Source organism: Spinacia oleracea, chromosome 4 (assembly GCF_020520425.1).
Source record: "Spinacia oleracea cultivar Varoflay chromosome 4, BTI_SOV_V1, whole genome shotgun sequence".
NCBI lineage: Eukaryota > Viridiplantae > Streptophyta > Magnoliopsida > Caryophyllales > Amaranthaceae > Spinacia > Spinacia oleracea.
Window position 1 is genome coordinate 170,974,833 of NC_079490.1, and position 8,018 is coordinate 170,982,850.

At 31.6% G+C, this 8,018-nt stretch overlaps 1 pseudogene; it reads right to left on the reverse strand.

Moving 5' to 3' along the window:
- Nucleotides 1–7,250: 7,250 nt before the first annotated feature.
- LOC130460315 (uncharacterized) lies at nucleotides 7,251–7,350 on the reverse strand (annotated as a pseudogene).
- Nucleotides 7,351–8,018: the final 668 nt, after the last annotated feature.

The window sequence follows — 8,018 nt, forward strand, 5'->3', positions numbered from 1 at the left end:
ACAATTATCAACATCTAGTAAGCTCTATTGTTAATGACTTTAGATACAACCTTTAATTAATGATTCTTGCGCACAATACAACTTGAAAAATATGTAAGTAATTAATAATTAACTAGTTTGTGCCCGTGCTAATGCATGGAATTTCTATAAAATTAGAAAGCTAATAAAAAAGAGCATTAATTTTAGTTTCCTTCATTGTTCACATTGTTATTAAGGCTTTTAATATTTTCCTTCTTTTTGTTAGTATCTTTTTCCCTCTTGTTGGTATTTTCATGCTTTGATATTTTCCTATTTGGTTCAACTTAATTTAAGGGAATTAGAGGGGATTATGTGGAGTAGTTTTGGTTTGAGAATTGAGGGTTTGGAGGTCTCTTATTCCTCATCACTCTACTTTAATAATATAGATTTAGTTTGTCATCGTCAAGAATATATTAGATCAACACAACCCCAACCCACGACTTTGTGCTTGTGTTGCGCAAAGCTTTTTCTTGTAGGGCCATGTCGTGCCTCGGATTGGCCTGGCCCAATGGTATATTTATCAACACTTATCCTTTTAGGGGTACATTTGTGTTTCATTGGGCTTGGACCAACTAATTTTGCTTTTTTTTTTTGCCCGGCGTAGTACCTTAAGACAAATTGAGCTTCCTTTTCTAGAGGCAATTGCAACCCAATCAACTTACACTCAACAATCAACTCTAGTAGGTAAGTAGGTTCATCGTGTATGGATCGATCATGTTGTAAACAATAAAAGGCACGACCTTTAACGACAAAGAAGGTTAAATTGAAAAATTAATCTAAGAAACAATAGAACATGTTAAATTGATTGAAACTTATTTGGATTACATGTTTCCGAGGCTTACACAAAGTATTTCATCAGAACATCGACATTCCAATTGACATCATGGATTACACCAGACGATGACGTCATTGATCAAGACCAAATGTTGAAAATAGTAGACAACCCAGAGTTAGTGTCATATGGGCGTCAAAAGCAACTGAACGTGGTGTGCGACTTCGTAGATTATTTTCCTAACTTCCAGCTCGCTGCAATTAGAAAAATGGGGGCTATTGTTATGAGTTTCGTACTAATGTGATTAGTTCCTATATTCAAGGAGCTATCATCTCCACTTCACGCTTATTGGGCAAGGTCAAGCGGTTAGAAAATATCAAGGAAGGTGGAGAGCAAATCAAGGAGCAATTACCATCATTATTCCCTCAACAATGTCAACCCTAGAATTCTATATAAAGACGGCCATCAAACAACATCAAAGACCACTCAAATACCTACAGTAAAACCCACACTTCTCCCTTATCTATATCTTTGTCCAACTATCTATATCTATTACTATATACTAAAAGAGACACCAGGAATGACACGTGTCACTTCCTGGTGAAAAATTTTTCCGCCAAAAACTCTTTCCTAAAAAAATATATTTATTTTTTTCTTTTTTTATTTTCTCTCCTTTTGTATAAGTGTTTATATATGGAAAAAAATTTATAGGATTATGGAATATGTCATTATTAAAATTTTGGTAATATTTTAGTCAAACTGTCGTATCAATAATAGAAAATATTCTTACTCAATATTTTGGCCAAATTAACATATTAAATATATCAATTATTTTAGTCATATCAATATATTAAACATATAAAATACGTAGTAAGTTAAAATATGATAAAATGAGTACATTCGAGAATATTAATTACGAAATAGATTTAAGGGATAAATACAATTAACATTTTTATAAAAAATATAGTCAAATAATAATTTCAAATATCCGTGCGTGCACGGGACCTAATCTAGTAATATACTAAAAGAGATGAAACGAATGTGATGACAAATATCAATCTATGATTCGCCTCTCTTTTAATATAAATAATTAAACTTAAAATAAAATAATTAATATATTTCGTATACTTTTTACGTAAGACTTCTAACCTCTTATGGTAATAAATCAATTACACTACGAATTACTTATTTACTTATGGCAATATATTTCTTATTTTAAATATACTACTAAAATAACATGTTGAAAAGTACTACGGAGTATGTACATCGAGATCACTGACTAATAAAATTATACTAAAAATCTACTTTAATATCACAATATTTACAATATGACAATAATCAGTTTAAAATAAAAATAAAAATGTTTTAACAAGGTTGTCTAAAAAATCTTTTTATTTAAAATATTTTAACATCTCTTAATATGTATTTAAATATTTAACCTACATATACCAATGACTAATTTTAGGTATTTTTAATTTTTATTTAAAATATGTGTCTTATATTTACTGTAGATATGTATAACTAACATTTACCTTGTTCCCTTAAAAAAAAACTAATATTTACCTTTTTTTTGGAAGGTAACTAATATTTACCTTAATTTGCTTTAATATTAGTATTTATCAAGGTTGTGCTTATTGGAAAAAATAAATTGTTTAATAATTTTGTATAATTTCTTTCTCGAATTTATAATTTCCACTTATCTTGTATTTAATAGGTCCTTAATCTTTTAAGTGGAAACAATACAATCCAACTATCTATATCTATTACTATATACTAAAAGAGACACCAGGAATGACACGTGTCACTTCCTGGTGAAAAATTTTTCCGCCAAAAACTCTTTCCTAAAAAAATATATTTATTTTTTTCTTTTTTTATTTTCTCTCCTTTTGTATAAGTGTTTATATATGGAAAAAAAATTATAGGATTATGGAATATTTCATTATTAAAATTTTGGTAATATTTTAGTCAAACTGTCGTATCAATAATAGAAAATATTCTTACTCAATAATTTGGCCAAATTAAGATATTAAATATATCAATTATTTTAGTCATATCAATATATTAAACATATAAAATACGTAGTAAGTTAAAATATGATAAAATGAGTACATTCGAGATTATTAATTACGAAATAGATTTAAGGGATAAATACAATTAACATTTTTATAAAAAAGATAGTCAAATAATAATTTTCAAATATCCGTGCATGCACGGGACCTAATCTAGTAATATACTAAAAGAGATGAAACGAATGTGATGACAAATATCACTCTATGATTCGCCTCTCTTTTAATATAAATAATTAAACTTAAAATAAAATAATTAATATATTTCGTATACTTTTTACGTAAGACTTCTAACCTCTTATGGTAATAAATCAATTACACTACGAATTACTTATTTACTTATGGCAATATATTTCTTATTTTAAATATACTACTAAAATAACATGTTGAAAAGTACTACGGAGTATATACATCGAGATCACTGACTAATAAAATTATACTAAAAATCTACTTTAATATCACAATATTTACAATATGACAATAATCAGTTTAAAATAAAAATAAAAATGTTTTAACAAGGTTGTCTAAAAAATCTTTTTATTTAAAATATTTTAACATCTCTTAATATGTATTTAAATATTTAACCTACATATACCAATGACTAATTTTAGGTATTTTTAATTTTTATTTAAAATATGTGTCTTATATTTACTGTAGATATGTATAACTAACATTTACCTTGTTCCCTTAAAAAAAACTAATATTTACCTTTTTTTTGGAAGGTAACTAATATTTACCTTAATTTGCTTTAATATTAGTATTTATCAAGGTTGTGCTTATTGGAAAAAATAAATTGTTTAATAATTTTGTATAATTTCTTTCTCGAATTTATAATTTCCACTTATCTTGTATTTAATAGGTCCTTAATCTTTTAAGTGGAAACAATACAATCCAACTATCTATATCTATTACTATATACTAAAAGAGACACCAGGAATGACACGTGTCACTTCCTGGTGAAAATTTTTTCCGCCAAAAACTCTTTCCTAAAAAAATATATTTATTTTTTTCTTTTTTTATTTTCTCTCCTTTTGTATAAGTGTTTATATATGGAAAAATAATTATAGGATTATGGAATATGTCATTATTAAAATTTTGGTAATATTTTAGTCAAACTGTCGTATCAATAATAGAAAATATTCTTACTCAATATTTTGGCCAAATTAACATATTAAATATATCAATTATTTTAGTCATATCAATATATTAAACATATAAAATACGTAGTAAGTTAAAATATGATAAAATGAGTACATTCGAGATTATTAATTACGAAATAGATTTAAGGGATAAATACAATTAACATTTTTATAAAAAAGATAGTCAAATAATAATTTTCAAATATCCGTGCGTGCACGGGACCTAATCTAGTAATATACTAAAAGAGATGAAACGAATGTGATGACAAATATCACTCTATGATTCGCCTCTCTTTTAATATAAATAATTAAACTTAAAATAAAATAATTAATATATTTCGTATACTTTTCACGTAAGACTTCTAACCTCTTATGGTAATAAATCAATTACACTACGAATTACTTATTTACTTATGGCAATATATTTCTTATTTTAAATATACTACTAAAATAACATGTTGAAAAGTACTACGGAGTATGTACATCGAGATCACTGACTAATAAAATTATACTAAAAATCTACTTTAATATCACAATAATATGACAATAATCAGTTTAAAATAAAAATAAAAATGTTTTAACAAGGTTGTCTAAAAAATCTTTTTATTTAAAATATTTTAACATCTCTTAATATGTATTTAAATATTTAACCTACATATACCAATTACTAATTTTAGGTATTTTTAATTTTTATTTAAAATATGTGTCTTATATTTACTGTAGATATGTATAACTAACATTTACCTTGTTCCCTTAAAAAAAAAACTAATATTTACCTTTTTTTTGGAAGGTAACTAATATTTACCTTAATTTGCTTTAATATTAGTATTTATCAAGGTTGTGCTTATTGGAAAAAATAAATTGTTTAATAATTTTGTATAATTTCTTTCTCGAATTTATAATTTCCACTTATCTTGTATTTAATAGGTCCTTAATCTTTTAAGTGGAAACAATGCAATTTTAAGAGTTTTTTAGTTTCATTTTTCATTTTATATTTCTTTGTCTTTGTCTTTGTCTTTGCTCTTTTGATGTGTAATATATTTTCCTTTACTTTACACTGTAATTTAATCAAAAATCTTTGCGCACAATATCTGAGAACGGAAATCGATGTGCCTCAAAGTCATAACTAGCTGAATACAATAAATAGTGGAGTAGATATTGATATGTGTGTTTTATATAGTGTTTCACCCCCGTCAAATGAGCTCTTAGGAGCCATTTTTAGTACTAATATGTGTTATTTAGTGTGCCTTGAGTTTCAAGTTTGATAATGAGAAATTGGTCTTTTTAGACCCGTTTCGTGTTGATTTAGGCCACTACACGAGCCCAAGGAAGTTCGGGACCTTTATCGTCGACTTTCGGGAGCCTTAAATGCTTATGGTTGAGCCCCGAGAGTTAGACTCGGTGATATGGGCGAAGGATATTGAGGATTGCAAATCGCCCTGTGAGCTGAGGGCGAAATGCGACCATCGGGCGGAATTAAAAGGGAATTGGAGCCATCTACACGCGCCCGATCGGGCGTAGTTCGCCCGGTCCGGATCGGGCGCCCATCAGAAGCAGATTTCAACCTTTCGCAAACCGCCCGATCGGGCGGAATTCGGCCCGATCGGGCCGACTGTCGAGCAAATCGCCTGATCGGGCAAAGCGCTGCCCGATCGGGCGATGCCAACCTCCAGCAGTATTTCGCATGGTTTATTTCCGTTTTTAATGTTATTTTTGGGCAAACTATATAAGCTAGCCTTTATTATTTTGTAGGACACCTTTTATTCTAGTTTCTAATTACTTAGTTTATTTTAATTCTCTATATTTTCTCCAAACACTTAGTTTTAATTTTAATTAAAGATTCAAGCTTTATTATTCCACTGTCCTTTAATTCGGTATTATTTCTTGCAATAATTTAATTCATTTCTTTAATCATGTTTTCCATTATGTTAATTGCTTTGTTATTTATTATCATGAGTGAGTAGTTTACTTTCTAGGGTTTAGGGGATCCATGAATACATGATTGGGATTATATGTGGACTTGATTAATTGATTGATTGATTATAATTTCTATAGCTTATTATTATTTCTCGTCAATTCTGTTCGGCCGGACTATTTTGATTTGAGTCTGATTAACCTTAGATTATGCGCCGAGAGGTATAAATCTGATGTGTTTGGTCTGTGGCTATTAGATAGGAATTATTTCTAGTACGTAGCGAGAGCCCGCTAGTTGTTCTATCCTAAGGAATTCATAAGATTCGAGAGATGCATGTTTTCCTAGTTATGATTGTTAATTGATTGTTATTGTCCGTTGTCCAATCCCGGTCTACATTTATGGTGAACCGTTGCCCTAGATTCCTTTAATATCGTTATTTTCCGATTTGATTATTTGCTTTAGTTTAAATATACAAACCAATCCAATTCTTGTTACCAGTAGTCTAGATTAGCCTATTAATAGTAGAAGAACACTGTTTCCCTGTGGATACAATCCCTGCTTCCCTTGCTATATTTTTAGTTGGTGAACGTTAGGTTTATCTTTGATAGGAGTGCAATTTAGCCTCTCAAATTTTGGCGCCGTTGCCGGGGAAACGGTTTTATTTTCTGTTATTAATTGTTTTTCTAGATCATTGTTTGTTACTTCTCAAGGGACTCCCGTTCCTTGAGATCGGATCTCACGACTGTTTTCTAGTTTTTGCTTGTTTATGCGCAGGACCGTCCATACCAGCGATCTGACTTCGTTCGATCCTGAACCTGAACGGACCTTTCGTAGACGACGTAGATTCGTTGAACAGTTGAGAGACTACTCTGACTCTGAATCCGACCATCTGATTAGCAATCTTTTCCATACAGATTCAGAGATGGGTGACCAAGCACCACCACCACCACCGCCACCCCCACTTGTGCCAAGGCTTACAGACTATTCTAAACCAAGTCTGTCTATGCTTCCCAAGGCAATCATGCCTTCCATTGCGGTCGAAAATTTCAAGATCGAACCCCAGCTGATAAACATGATCGAGAGACACCAATTCGGTGGGGAAAAGGGTGAAGATCCCAATCTCCATATTCAGTATTTCATTCAGTATTGTGCCACCATTAAGCAGAAGAATTTAACACCGGAGCAGACTATGGAGACACTATTTCCATTTTCATTGAGTGGGAAGGCAAAGCTATGTATTAACAGTCTCAACCGCGCAGCTATGAAAATCACCGATTGGAATTCCTTGGCCCTTGCGTTCTATGTTAAATATTTCCCACCTGAGAAGACAACTCGTCTGAGGGGTCAGATACTAGGTATCTCTCAACAACCAGATGAGAGTTTGTTCGAAGTTTGGGAGAGATTTAAGGACTTGCAAAGAGAGTGCCCGCACCATGGTTTGGATGACTGGTTCCTGGTTCAGCAGTTCTATAATGGTCTGGGTAATGAGTCTAGGTGTCTTTTGGATTCAGCTGCCAGTGGGAGATTTATGCAACTGGAGGTACCTAGAGCTTTAGAGGTGATTGAGGAGATGGCCATCCATAGTGCCCAATATGGGAATCCTAGAGGTTTTGTCGACCGGGGTGTTAAGCATGAGATGAATTCTATTGAACAACTTACTGCTCAACTAACTGCCCTACATCACAAGCTGGATAATATACAGACCGCATCTTCCCAATCCACCCAACATGCTAGTGTTGCTGCAATGAGTGCCCAATCTGACAATGTCTGTAATAGTTGTGGGATGCAAGGCCATTATGCACAGGAATGCCGGAGCTCTATCGAACAATGCAATGCATTCCAGTCCTACAAGCAGAACAATCCGTACTCCAACTCTTACAATGAGGGGTATAAAAACAACCCCCTACTATCATATAGGAGTACAAATGTCCAGAACCCCCATCAGATTCAACACCCTCCACCACCACAACAACAGTACCAACCGCCACCACAACAGTCATACCAACCGCGGAGTAACTACAACCCGCAGCCTAGTGGACCACCTGGTTTTCCTTCACAAACTCAACCCACACAACCTGATCCCATGCTTGTAGAGATGAGGAATATGA